Source organism: Zea mays, chromosome 4 (genome assembly GCF_902167145.1).
Source record: "Zea mays cultivar B73 chromosome 4, Zm-B73-REFERENCE-NAM-5.0, whole genome shotgun sequence".
Classification (NCBI taxonomy): domain Eukaryota; kingdom Viridiplantae; phylum Streptophyta; class Magnoliopsida; order Poales; family Poaceae; genus Zea; species Zea mays.
The window spans coordinates 77,206,524-77,220,177 of NC_050099.1; the positions used below are offsets into that span (position 1 = coordinate 77,206,524).

The 13,654-nt window shown below is 50.7% G+C and overlaps 1 long non-coding RNA gene across 1 annotated transcript; it reads left to right on the forward strand.

Annotated features, from left to right (window-relative positions):
* The first annotated feature begins 6,722 nt into the window (after positions 1-6,722).
* LOC118476923 (uncharacterized) lies at positions 6,723-7,369 on the forward strand. The gene is made up of 2 exons (XR_004857767.1): positions 6,723-6,897; positions 7,067-7,369. It is a non-coding gene; the product is annotated as an uncharacterized lncRNA (long non-coding RNA).
* Positions 7,370-13,654: the final 6,285 nt, after the last annotated feature.

Sequence of the window (13,654 nt, forward strand, 5' to 3'; positions counted from 1 at the left end):
CATGGATTAGTTCTATTGGGGAACGATATGTGTTCTCTAGCATAAATTCAATTGTTTCAAATATATTATGCCTTGACCAAGATATATGATGAACTCCTCTAAGAATCTTAATTGAATCAAGTGCATGTTACAAGTAATTCGAGTACTCGATGCATACATTTAGGGGGAGCTCATTCTATATCTTGTGTCCTTAAAGACTAACATTTTCTTTTAGTGAATTTGTGTAGTTCTTTGAAGAGAATGAGTTTCTCTTGATCGTTTAAAGAGGATAAGTTTCTCTTTGAAATGTCAATCCTATCAAAAGCTAAGATAGAAATTCATGATTATAATGAAGACCATATGGCATGGAACAAAGGTGTGTCACTCCATGAACTATTGTATTACATTTGTGTATCTAGGCTCTTACAAGTTAGTGTATGCATGTATATGCAATATCTTAAGTCACATCATAAGGTTGCACTTGAATCTTGGCTTAAAATATTGCATATCATGTCTATTAGTATACCGTTTGATTATGAGTAATTCCTTAAATTGGTGTAATTTTATATTTTCATACTTTATTTATACCAAGGTTCAAATTGTAGAACTTAATCCCCTGGCCTCACAAGTCCAAGTGCATAAGCTAAACAAGTATTCATCACTTGTATGCACACATTTAGGGGGAGAATGGTCTATAATTTGAATCTTTGAGACTAACTTCATTTTCAAGTCTATTATGTGTGTAGTCTCAAATTAGAAAGGAACTTTCGGGCAAAGACAATCGCTTCCACTGCAAATTTGATGGGTATCAAAGATTCTTTGCTCAAATAAATGTATCTTTTATACATTTCATAAGAGAATGAGTTTCTCTTGTATATGCTACTCCAACGTCATCTAAAATTGGTAAATATGTATCATATCCTTTTGGATTGCAAATGTCTAAAGTAGCATAGCTTATAAATTCTCCTTTCTAGAACTAAATTGATTAAATAGTGCACATGTTCCTTATGTTGTATGATTATATTCAATTGATACTCTTTTTATGCCAATGGTACTTTAAATTGAAAATAAGTACTCTCAATAGGTATCAATTGAATACATATATATGTGTGCAATAAAACTTGAGGAGAACGTAATGTAATATGAAATTAGTGATATGTTTATCTATCAAACTGTATCAATTGGTGTTTTTCAATTGATATTCTCGTAAATGATCACTAGTTGGATAATCCATACTTGTGCAATCTTCATGTTTCCTCTTGTTATGATAATAAAATGCTAGGTGACATCTAGACTCCAGGTATCAAGGTTTATCTTTCAATTAGTATGACAATATTCATTTGATATCTTGGACCTATGTCACAATTATGCCAACAAGAGCTTGCAAATGAATTCTAAATCCAACACAAGTTTGGAACTCCCCTTAAAAAGGTAAAATGCAAAGGTACATCACTTCATGTCACTTCTACATTACTTTTGTGTCATCTAAGGACCCTTTTCATGATAGTGTGTTCATATCTTGCTTAATCATAATTTATACCCTTTATATTCTTTGTATCCTTTTTTGGAGATTTATGACAAAGGGGGAGAAATTTTGCATTAAAGCTTATCTTTATTTTTGAAAAGGGGATAAATAATTAACAAAAAGGGGGATTCATAAGAAAAACATAAGATATAGAAAGTTGATGAGTGCATAGTATGTCATAAGCATCACGTTTATTTTATGACACACTGCACCCCATGAATAGTATGATATAAATTGTCTTGGTACTTTGACCCAAATATGTGCTTTTGGCATTTAAGTTTAAAAGTGTTATTTTCTGAAATGCACATATTTAGGGGGAGGAAACTATATCATAGGATTCAAAATCTTATTTATCAAATCTTATGTAAGCTTTAAATGTGTTGTCATCAATCACCAAAAAGGGGGAGATTGAAAGTGCATTCATCCCTTTTGTGAGTTTTGGTGATTTGGATAACAACACATTTAAAGGTCTAACAAATTTGCTAAGTGTTGAACAGGAAATTTAGTATGATGAACATACTTGAATAGTGTATAATGATCAATGAGACAATGCAAATGGATATAATATGGTCTCTATATTGGTTTGAATATATGGACAAAACCTAAGAAATCACTACATAGATATGATCAGAATAGAGGTTGAAGTGATTAAGAGGATTGGTCAAGCCAAAGTGAATAATATATGAGGAATCGTGAATTGGCCTGACCATATTACTATCAGTCCATATATGCTCCTATGAGAATCAAACTAGAGCTTGATTGATCTTAATAGTTATATCTAGAAGACATTCAAGCAAGGTTCACAATATGGAAGAAATGATTCTCTCAATGGATGCTCAATATGATGTGACTCAAGAATGGCTTGATATGGTGAAGATAGCAAGGAAAGGGCTTCGAGGAACTAAGCGAAGGTGAAGGCCAAGCGACGGCTTGTGGACTAAGGTACCATGGCTAAGGTGAAGAAGAGAGTACTTGCACTAAGTCGATGATCTAATCAGCTATGAAGAGTTATAACATGTTGATGCATTAGTACGGTGACTTGAAGCCATGATTTGAACTCACATATGGTGATATGGTACAAGTCACAGGGTTTGATTTATGTTTGCTTCAAAAGGTGAGACAAAGATGTTTGTGATCCTTATGAAGCAACGCCATGGAGAAATCACACATGAGACAACAATGACTCAAGGAGTTTACTTAGTTATATTTTATTTAACTTGAGTATAGGAATCGTCGTACTATCAAGGGAGATCCAAAAAGAAGGTTGGTGTTTGCCAAAGCTCAAGCCTCTATATTCAAAAGCTATTTTTTGAAAACCAAAAATCTCTTTAAAATTCTATGGTTGATCATGGTTAGGTTTGAGAAACCTACAGTGTTCTTGTTGAAAAGCAGCTGAGCTTCTTCAGCTGCAGCTGAGCTGTACTTCAGCTGAGTTGAGCTTTCTCAACTCCAGCTGAACTTCAACTTCAACTGGGGTCCAGGCAGGTTCAACCGGGGTCCATAGAGGTTCAACCGATGTCCAGGGAAAGTTCAGCCGGGGTATTTTCCCTGGACCTCACTGGTCAAAACCGGTTGAACCGGTCATAGGGGAGGTTCAACCGGTGTCAGGGTCACCTGACCGGTCTGACCTCCTGACTGGCAGACTGACTGCCAATGTGACCCCCAGGCGGTTGAACGGGCCCTAGGGGTGGTTCAACCGGTGTGAGGACCTGTTTTTGCAGTCTGACCTGCAGTCTGCCAGTCTGACTAGCAGACTGTCTGTTAGCCTACCCCAGGCGGTTGAACCGGTCTTAGGGGCGGTTCAACCGATCTTGGTCAACTTGACCAGTTTGCAGGTCAGTCTGCCAGTCAGTCTGACAGTCAGACTGGTAGACAGTCTGCCTGACCTGCCAGGGGCGGTTCAACCGGTCTCAGACAGAAAATTTTACCCAACGGCTAGTTTTGAGCTCCACCTATATATACTCACTCCTACCTCTCTCCCCACACACAAGAGCACGACCCAAACTCCATTTCTAACTTGAAGAACACCTCCCACTCTATCTCACACATCTCTTGCCTCTCCCATTTCAAATCTTTGGAGAGAAATCTTTGAGTGAGTTTGAGAGCTGCGGTTTTTGTGCTTCATCTCCACATCTCTCTTGCTTTTCTTCATTCGAGCTTTGGTACTGCATCGAGTTCTTTGTGGATTCATTACTCTTGGAGCTTCTAGCTCCTAGACGACTAGGTGTCTCTTGTGAGTCTCCAAATCTTGTGGAAGACCACAAGAAAGTTTGTATTACCCGCTCGTTTGAGCAAAGATTAGTGTGTGAGCTTGACCTTTGTGGTCGGCAAAGGGAGGATTAGGGTTCAAAGAGACCCGGCTCTTTGTGGGTGCCTCAACGAGGAAGTAGGGCACCTTGGTGGTGTGACGAACCTTGGGATAAATCTTGTGTCTTTTGTGTTCTTGTTCATTGTGCTTATTCGTGTTCTTCGTTCTCTCACCATTGCGTGGAAGATTTGTTTATATATTTTTGGTGTGTGGATTTTGAGAAGTGCCCTTCTCAGATCTACTACTTTGAACCTTGTGGATCAACTAGAACATCTCATTTCCAAAGTTAACTGGGTGAATTTCGAGATCAATTCAGTTTTACCTAGTTTGCTTCTAGTTTTTGTTGAAAAAGTTTTAACTTGCCTATTCACCCCCCTCTAGGCAACTTTCAGCTGTTGGAGGGATCTTATATTTATGAAGGAAATAAATAAAACATTAAATACAGTTTTTTGTTTCTATGCGTGCAATTCATTTCCTTTCATTGCACATTCTTTCCATCATAAATTCGTGCGCATGCAGCTGGTAACAGATTTTTATGCAGTATACCGAATTGCATAATTATCTACACAATATAACATATTTAGTATCAGTATATATTATAAAATGGTCCTTACGAGTCTAGCTGCATGGCTGTTGCAGCGATCCTAAATTTATGGAGAAAATAAAGCATTTAAAAATAGAAATCGTCATACATATCTTTCCTAAATTTATACGCATGTAAGGAAACGTGTTTGACTCATGCATGCATTGTTTTATTTGCGCGCACAGACATGGGGCGGGTGGCGCACTCGACAGCCTGGATGAGTCGGCGCGCTAGGTTGTACCACGTTGCAGGGGTGGTCGGCCTGGGCTTCCTTTAACTATTGGAAGCCCAGGGCTTCCGTTATACCTATATATATATATATATATATATATATATATATATATATATATATATATATATATATATATATATATATATATATATATATATAGTTATAGTTATAGTATTTAGAGCCCTGGGCTTCCTATAACTACAGGAAGCCCTGGCCTTACCTTTCGATCTGGCTGACCTGTACGTGGCGGAGGCCCGAACCTTCACAGGCCCAGCTAGAAGAGCCTGAGCGCTAGGCCCATTCACCCCACAGCGTCACACCAGATCGCCAACCGCCCTCTCCCTCACGCCAATCCAAACCCTAGCCTTCGCCAGCATACTGCTCCCCTCCGTCTCCCCACCCGCGGCGCACCCGCGGACCGGCCTCGCGCCACGGCTGACCCGTCGTCCGAGCTCGACACGGCGGCCGGGGAGGGGGCCGCGGTGCCACCACCGTGCTGCTCGATGTGAGTGGCATGATGTGCGGCGGCTGTGTGGCGCGGGTGCGGTCCATCCTGGCGGCGGACCCGCTGGTGGAGATGGCGGCGGTCAACCTCCTCGGTGAGTCCGCCGCGGTGCGCTTGCGGGCGCCGGCGCCACCGGGCGCGGGGGAGGAGCTCGCGGCCTGGCTCACGGAGTGCGGGTTCCCCGCCACGACGTGCCGAGGGGGAGCGGCCGCGGGGGCTGGGGAGAGCGCGCGCAAGTGGAGGGAGATGGCGGCCAGGAAGCAGGAACTCCTGCTGCGGAGCCGGGACCGAGTCGCGTTCGCGTTGCCAAAGAGCGGGCCCGATATGCTGGAGCTGGAGAGGTCGAGGGAGCTCACGCAGCCGTCCGCGTCGCACCCGACTCCCTGTCAAGGGACGCAGAAATGAGGCGTTTGATGTAGAGTCAGGCAGAGAACAGTTACAGGAAGATGGAAGAGTTTGTCATAAACAGGCTGAGAGAAATTATGAGGTCAAACAGATTTGATTTTTTCATTCCAAAGGTACCATGTGCACCCTTAGCTTTATGATTTCACTGGGTTATTTGTGGGTATAGTTTCACTTATTTGTTTGCCTGACTCCAGTTTTCTTCATTTAAGACAAATGCGAACTGCGTTATGAAATCATAGATGTTATCTCTGTTCTTCATAGAACCTTTTGCTTACACTTGTATGTCTTTGCAGATAGAGCCCATAGTCAGTGGAAACCTGACTCCTGGGCTTGATTAAAGTACATGCCGCAACGTGTAAGTGTTGGAAGTTTTTCTTTCTCTGATCTTATACCCTAGGGACTGCTATAGTTCTAAATTCTTCTTTTAAGAACATCTCCATAAAATATGTCTTTTCTGACCCCTTAATTTCTAAATGGTCGAAATGAAACAAGGCCTTTATGCCGAATGTTTTGTGTTCAATGTTATAGATCATATTGGCCTCGCATGATGTAATTCTGCAAAATAATGTTGACTACCTTTTCTACATTTATCCTTTTTGTGCTCATCGATCACATTCTCAATAGGTATGTTGGCAATATCAATCTTCAAGTGATGGACGCAGTACTGCACGAAGTCTTCCAAAGCATTGATCCAGTAGAAGGGTGCAAGCTCATCAGAAAAGAAAAGGTGGATCTTTCTTTATTTTAATTAAAAAATGTCTATAGATAGCTTGTAACAGATAAATCCATACCCCACCTGTCCCCAACACCCACTCGCCCACTCACCTGTAAAATTGTGGCTGCCTTTTCAGATTGCTCTTTGCATCTGATTTTTGGCTTTGCTTTCCCTGTATGTCTCAAGTCTAGTTACCATTTATGGCTTTCGCACCTGTAAACATTTATGGTTGCTTATGTTGATTCATACTAGCATCTATGCTAATTTTTTAATGCACGACCTTAATGCTACTTTTAGGTGTATTTATGATCAATCACCATGTATTTTACACTCTTCGGTTTTTTATGTCAAAAAATAATGGGGTTTTACGCTGATTTATATGTGTGCCTATACAATTCTAACTAAATATGCATAAAGAATTTGCTGAATAGCAGCAGCACGCCAGCACCTCATATTTTATTCTCATTGTTTCTACTTCGTTAATTCATTGACCCATGTCTCTGTCTTGGTATATTCTGGAGACAGATCCCCACGTCCAGAGTTACAAGAAGATCAAGCTTGGCGGTGGCTGCTGCTGTGTTGCCTCCTCTTGTTGGACCGAAGAGAGGGAGGGGAGAAGCAGCTGGCGTGCAGACTTCTACTCAGGTGGAAGTACCGGCTAGGATGACAAGATCTTGCTCAATAGATATATGCATTATCATTTCAAGTCTATATTGAGTGGCAGGGCACTTCCTAATTTTTGCTAAAAATTGTTTGTCGTGCATGTATCCACATTCAGATAAGTGAAATAATGGTACTTCATTTGGTATTGCAGGTGGTCTTTTATTCTCTATGGGGCTTCTAGGATACATCTTCTCCAGAAGCACCATAAGTCTTGTCTTGGGCATTACACCAGGGCTAGCCACTCTACAACTTGGCACTCTCAGTCTGAAGTTCTAGAGGAGCGGCAGATCCAGCTTCCTGCTTATCTTGGCTCAGGCAGGTAGAATGAATTTTAAGCAACTATTTATATGGGACCTGGAAGTCTTTTTATGTCTTCTAGTGTACTTCACTATGCACTTATTTCTATCTCAAGAATTGCTGCTATGATTAGTCAGCGGTTAGTGACACTTGTTTTCCCCCACTATTGCTTTTTTAGAGGTGATGATGATGTGCAAGCATCTTCACCTTGAGTTCTGCCTTGCCAGAATGAATCAAGTTTATTTTCCCATCCTGCTCCATTTGTGGTAGCCCAATCGTCTGTCCTCACATCAACTTTCACCTGCCTTAAGCCTTTAGGTTCATTTGTCTTATATATACCATGGTAAACCACACCATGAATATGCCATAAATAAGTAACAAGAGTGTCTAGCAACTCAGCACACACAGGAAGTCAGGATCCTTCACGTACACCTTTCATGTTTGTCGGCGTTTCGAGACCGGGGGGTCCCTAAGCCGACGAGTGAGTGTGCCGCGTGCCCCAGCCCAGATGGGTCGAGCGCGTGGGCGAGCGTGAAGGGGGGAAAGGCGAGGTGGCCGGAGACGGGCGTGAGAGAGGTGGAAATCCCGCGGCCTTCGTGTTCGTCCCGCGCCCAGGTCGGGTGCGCTTGCAGTAGGGGGGTTACAAGCGTCCACGCGGGTGAGGGAAGCGAGCGGCCCCAAGAGAGCGCCTGTCCCGTCCTCGGTCCCGCGCGGCCAACCTTCTCTAAGAAGGCCCTGGTCCTTCCTTTTATAGGCGTAAGGAGAGGATCCAGGTGTACAATGGGGGTGTAGCAGAGTGCTACGTGTCTAGCGGAGGGAGAGCTAGCGCCCTAAGTACATGCCAATGTGGCAGCCGGAGAGATCTTGGCACCCTGCTGGCGTGATGTCGTGGCTGTCGGAGGAGCAACGGAGCTTGGCGGAGGGACAGCTGTCGGAGCGGTCGAGTCTTTGCTGACGTCCCCCTGCTTCCGTAAGGGAGCTGAGAGCCGCCGTCGTCACAGGGCACGCGGGGCGCCATCATTGCCTATCTGGCGGAGCTAGCCAGATGGGACACCGGTCTTGTTCTCTGCGGCCCGAGTCGGCTCGGGGTAGGGTGATGATGGCGCTCCCTGTTGACGTGGCGGGCCCGCGCCCGAGGCCGGGCGACGTGGGGGCTCCTCCGAAGCTGGGGTCGAATCTGTCTTCCGTTGCCGAGGCCGAGCCCGAGCCCCTGGGTCGGGCGAGGCGGAGGTCGTTCGGCAGAGGCCAGGGCGGAGTCCGAGCCCTGTGGTCGGGCGAAGCGGAGTTCGTCGTCTTCTGGGGGCTGTGCCCGAGTCCGAGCCCTGGGTCGGGCGGAGCGGAGTTCGCCGTCTTCCGGGTCTTAGCCCGAGTCCGAGCCCTGGGTCGGGCGGAGCGGAGTTTGCCGTCTTCCGGGTCTTAGCCCGAGTCCGAGCCCTGGGTCGGGCGGAGCGGAGTTTGCCGTCTTCCGGGTCTTAGCCCGAGTCCGAGCCCTGGGTCGGGCGGAGCGGAGTTCGCCGTCTTCCGGGTCTTAGCCCGAGTCCGAGCCCGGGGTCGGGCGGAGCGGAGTTCGCCGTCTTCCGGGTCTTAGCCCGAGTCCGAGCCCTGGGTCGGGCGGAGCGGAGTTCGCCGTCTTCCGGGTCTTAGCCCGAGTCCGAGCCCTAGGTCGGGCGGAGCGGAGCTTCCTATGGCGCCTTTGGCAAGGTCTGACTGCCTGTCAGACTCACTCTGTCGAGTGGCGCTGCAGTTGGAGTGGCGCAGGCGGCGCTGTCCTTCTGTCAGACCGGCCAGTGGAGCGGCGGAGTGACGGCGGTCACTTCGGCTCTGCCGGGGGGCGCGCGTCAGGATAAAGGTGTCAGGCCGCCTTTGCGTTGAATGCTCCTGCAACTCGGTCAGTCGGTGCGGCGATTTAGTCAGGGTTGCTTCTTAGCGAAGCCAAGGCCTTCGGCGAGCCGGAGATGTGTCCGCCGTTAAAAGGGGGGCCTCGGGCGAGACGTAAGTCCCTCGAGGTCGGCTGCCCTTGTCCGAGGCTAGGCTCAGGCGAAGCGTGATCGAGTCACTCGTATGGACTGATTCCTGACTTAATCGCTCCCATCAGGCCTTTGCAGCTTTATGCTGATGGGGGTTACCAGCTGAGAATTAGGCGTCTTGAGGGTACCCCTAATTATGGTCCCCGACAGTAGCCCCCGAGCCTCGAAGGGTGTGTTAGCACTCGCTTGGAGGCTTTCGTCGCACTTTTTTGCAAGGGGACCAGCCTTTCTCGGTTGCATTTTGTTCCGGTGGGTGCGCGCGAGCGCACCCGCCGGGTGTAGCCCCCGAGGCCTCGGAGGAGTGGTTTCACTCCTTCGAGGTCTTAATGCCTTGCGTAATGCTTCGGCTAGTCTGGTTGTTCCCTCATGCGATCTGGCCGCAGCCCGGGTGCACGGTCGGGGCCCAAGCTCTCGGGCTGGTATGTTGACGCTGTCAACGGTCTGGCCGGAGCCGGGTTTGCAAGAGCAGCCCTCGAGCCTCCGCACAGGGCGAGAGGGCGATCAGGGACAGACTCGGCTTTTTACATACGCCCCTACGTCGCCTTTTCGCAAGGAGGAGGGGGGAGAGCGCCATGTTACCCTCGATGGGCACCGAACATGGTGTCTCCGGTGAGCTGCAAGCGGGTAATCCGAGTGGACGTCCGTGCCCCGTTCGTTGGGGGTCGGCTAGGGGCCCAGAGGCACGCCCAAAAGTACCTGCGGGTGATCTGCCGGACCCGGTCCCCTGGCGACGGGGTCCGAGGGCTCGATGCCTCCCTCCGATGGGATTCCGTTACAAGATCGCTCCCGCTGGTCTCGGAAATGTCCTAGGGTACCTCGGGAGCGCAGCCCGAGCCTTGGTTATGTATCGAACGTACCCCTGGTCATCCCTCGCTCGGCGTCTGAGGCGACTGTGAACCCTTCGGGGGCCAGCCTTCGAACCCCTGATCAGTAATGGGCGCGGAGCCCGAGTAGCCTGAGGCGGCCGTGGAGCCCTTCGGGGGGCCGGCCTTCGAACCTCTGACCAGTAGTGGGTGTAGGGCCCACGCGATCTGAGGCGACTGTTGAACCCCTCGGAGGGCCAGCCTTCGAACCTCTGATCAGTAGGGGGGCTCGGAGCCCGGTTCCTTCACAGGGAAGGATCCTTTTCGGGGTATCCCCCTTTCCCGGTCCCTGTTGCAAGAGATAGAGAAAGAGGAAAAAAGGAAAAGGATACGAAATCGAACGACGTGGCGTACCTTTTTTGGCGCGGTTATTACAGCGAAGGCGAAGTGTCGCCCGCTTCTCCTGCCAGAGACGCCGCCTGTTCCGCCGCGGAGTTAATGCGACGGGGCGAGTGGTTGGCGGGGCGGCCGTTGCGCGTGCGCGAGCCGTTCGAGGAACGGGTCACGGGCGCACCGTTTTCACGCCGTGGGAGGAGGCTCTCTTGCTGCCCTTAGATGGGACGTGAGCCTGGCTGACGACGTGACTGCTGCTCCCGCCCGCCTGCCACCGTCACTACTGTCGGCCCACTTTCGGCCGTCGCGCCAGGCTAGCGCTGCTGGGTCATGCGCTGGGTCGCCTCGAGTCGCGGCATAGGTTCCGCAACCGAAGAGGTGCGACAGTGGCGCAAGTGGCGGTGCAGTTGCCCGCATGCATCATCCGGTGCGCTGGTTGCGTGACGCGTGGGCCTGGGCCTCCAAGCTGGCGTGTCAGAAGTCAGAGAAGCGCGTCCACCTGGCGCGGTTGCATGCCGCCTGCATGGCTGCCCGCCCCTTCCGCCCGTTGGTCTGGGCAAAAGTGGGGGGTCGCTTGTAACCGCTAGGCGGTTGTGTGCACCACGCGCGGCGGTTTGGCTTCTTCTGCTCTGAGCCGGTTTGCATGACATGCGGGACCCAGCCCCCGCGCCGCAGGGGAGGGCCTTGGAGCGTGTTGGAGAAGACTCGGCCAGTGGCGTTTGAGGGCGCACGCAGGGAGAGTTGCCTTTAAAAGGAGGGTGACCCCTTTCGGAAGGCGACCATGTCTTCTTCATCCCTCATGCGTCGTGTCTTTCCATCTTCCAAGCCCCCGGATGGGGGGTACCCGCCGTCTTTCCGCCTCCTCGTTGGAGGAACGCAACTCCGTGGGGGTTGGTACCTTTCAGCCATCGTTCGGCTTCAAGGATTTTCATCACACAGCCTGGTTGCTCCCCTCCGCCGGTGGTCACCCAAGACGGTGACCTCCAGCTCCTGGATGGGGAGAGGCAAACCAGGCTGTGATCCCGCCCTCAGCATCGGGGGTGTTCGTCATCCTCGCTGGGGCGGGGAGCGAGGCGAGCCGGGGCTCTACCTCCTGCGCGGGTCGGCGAACCACCTCCTCTTCCAGCTTCTGGTGGTGGCAATCGTCCTCCCGCGCTGCGACGGAGACGTCCTCCAGTCATGCCGGGGAAGGCGAACTGTTGCTGTCCAGCTAGGATGCAACATTCCGTCCTTTCCCTCGCATTCGCGGCGAGGACGGCAGCGAGGATCTGCCGGAGCACTTGGGAGCGGCCCGCTCTTTGGCTTTGATGGCCGGTTCGTGTCCCTTGAGCGGGACCGCGAACAAGAGCCCTCCGGTGGCCGCGTCTACCCGGGACCATGGCTGCTGCTACAGAGGTCGCTGGCGAGCCTCCCGATGTTCGTTACCCCACAGGCTCGAGGCCGCTCGTACCCATGGGGACGGAACCGGAGTTCCGTTTGTGATGGCACCTTGGATGCCAGTGTCTTTGTTCATTGTGGCTGTCGAGGCATGAACATGTATGTAATTTCGGCACGGAGCCGTGTTTTTTCTTTATTTTCGAGCACTAAGTCTCGCCTGTTGATTACCTGAACCGCTTCACCAAGCATGAGTCGCCCCGTGTCAAGGTGACGAGTGAGGTATCCGTATCCCGGAGGCGTAGGAGTCCCTCGGCTCGATCGGCCTTGTTGTCTGAGGCTCCTCTAGCTTAGTTAAAGGGACCCCTTGGCCGCTCTTCGATGAGCCGAGGCCAGGGGTAGCGATATCAGTACGAACAGAGGCGGAGTTGGCTCGAAAATGGGAACCTGGTTGGCCGGAGCCTAGCCGGGTTGCCCGTCAGCGGGGCCGACGCCGGAGTCGATCAGCCGAGGCCTCGGGTCGGGCTGGCACCCTTGGAAGATGGTTGGCCGAGGCCCCAGGGGTAACCGGCCGAGCCGCCTGCTCGGGCCGGATTCCCGGAGAAGTCCCTGGACCGCGTCGCCATCCGAGGCTGGGTCGGATCTCGCTGAAGGTGTCGTCGATGCCGAGGGTGCTAGCCCCCTTCCAGCGTGAAGACCCGAGCCTGCAGGATCAGATCGCCTTGTAGCGTGTGCCTTCTGCGGCCGCTGAGGCCAGAAAACACACCCTCGCTGCGTTGTAAAGCTGCGTCTCCTTTCCTCTTATTTCGAGCATCTGGACTTTTTGTCGGTAACAGGGATGTTTGTGTGGGCGAGAGTTGCTTCTCACGGAAGGTGATGAGTGAGGTATCCGTATCCCAGAGGCGTGGGAGTCCCTCGGCTCGGTCGGCCTTGCCGCTTACGCGTACTTTCACCCGTCCATGAGGCCCTGTCTCCGACTCAGTCGAGAAAGCTTGAAGGACCGCTTCGGCAGAAGAGCTTCCGAACGTAAAGACTTGTCCGGTCCACGGAGTCACTTTATCCGAATGCGAGTTACTTATCGCAGAAGGTGATGAGTGAGGTATCCGTATCCCGGAGGCGTAGGAGTCCCTCGGCTCGGTCAGCCTTGGCTGCTTACGTGTACTCCGTCGTTTCCAGGATCCGCTTTTCGAAGTAGTCAAAAAGCACGAAAGAAATTCTGCTAAAAAGAGATCTTTTTTCGAGGAAAAAATTCGACGCAGAGGGGGTCTCCCCCCTTTTAGCCCCCGAGGGAGGGTCGGGCTTTGCCGAGGCGAGGCCGACCCTTCCTTGATGACTAAACTTTTGCGTGGGCGCGAGGTGTATGAACAACTTGAAAACATCTTAAGGGTAGAAGCGACGTAGCTGTTTGATGTTCCAAGCGTTGCCGTAGATCTCGCCTTGATTGTTGGCCAGCTTGTATGTTCCGGGCTTCAGAACTTTGGCGATGACGAATGGCCCCCCCAGGGGGGCGTGAGTTTGTGCCTCCCTCGGGCGTCTTGCCGCAGCCGAAGCACCAGGTCGCCCACCTGGAGGTCTCGGGGCCGGACCCCTCGGGCGTGGTAGAGTCGCAGGGACTGCTGGTACCGCGCCGAGTGTAGTAAGGCCTTGTCCCGAGCCTCTCCCAGCTGGTCCAGCGATTCTTCTCGGCTAGCTTGGTTGCTTTGATCGTTGTAGGCCCTCGTCCTCGGGGAGCCGTATTCCAGGTCAGTGGGCAAGATGGCCTCGGCCCCGTAGACCAGGAAGAACGGCGTGAAACCCGTGGCTCGGCTTGGCGTCGTCCTCAGGCTCCAGACCACCGAGGGGAGT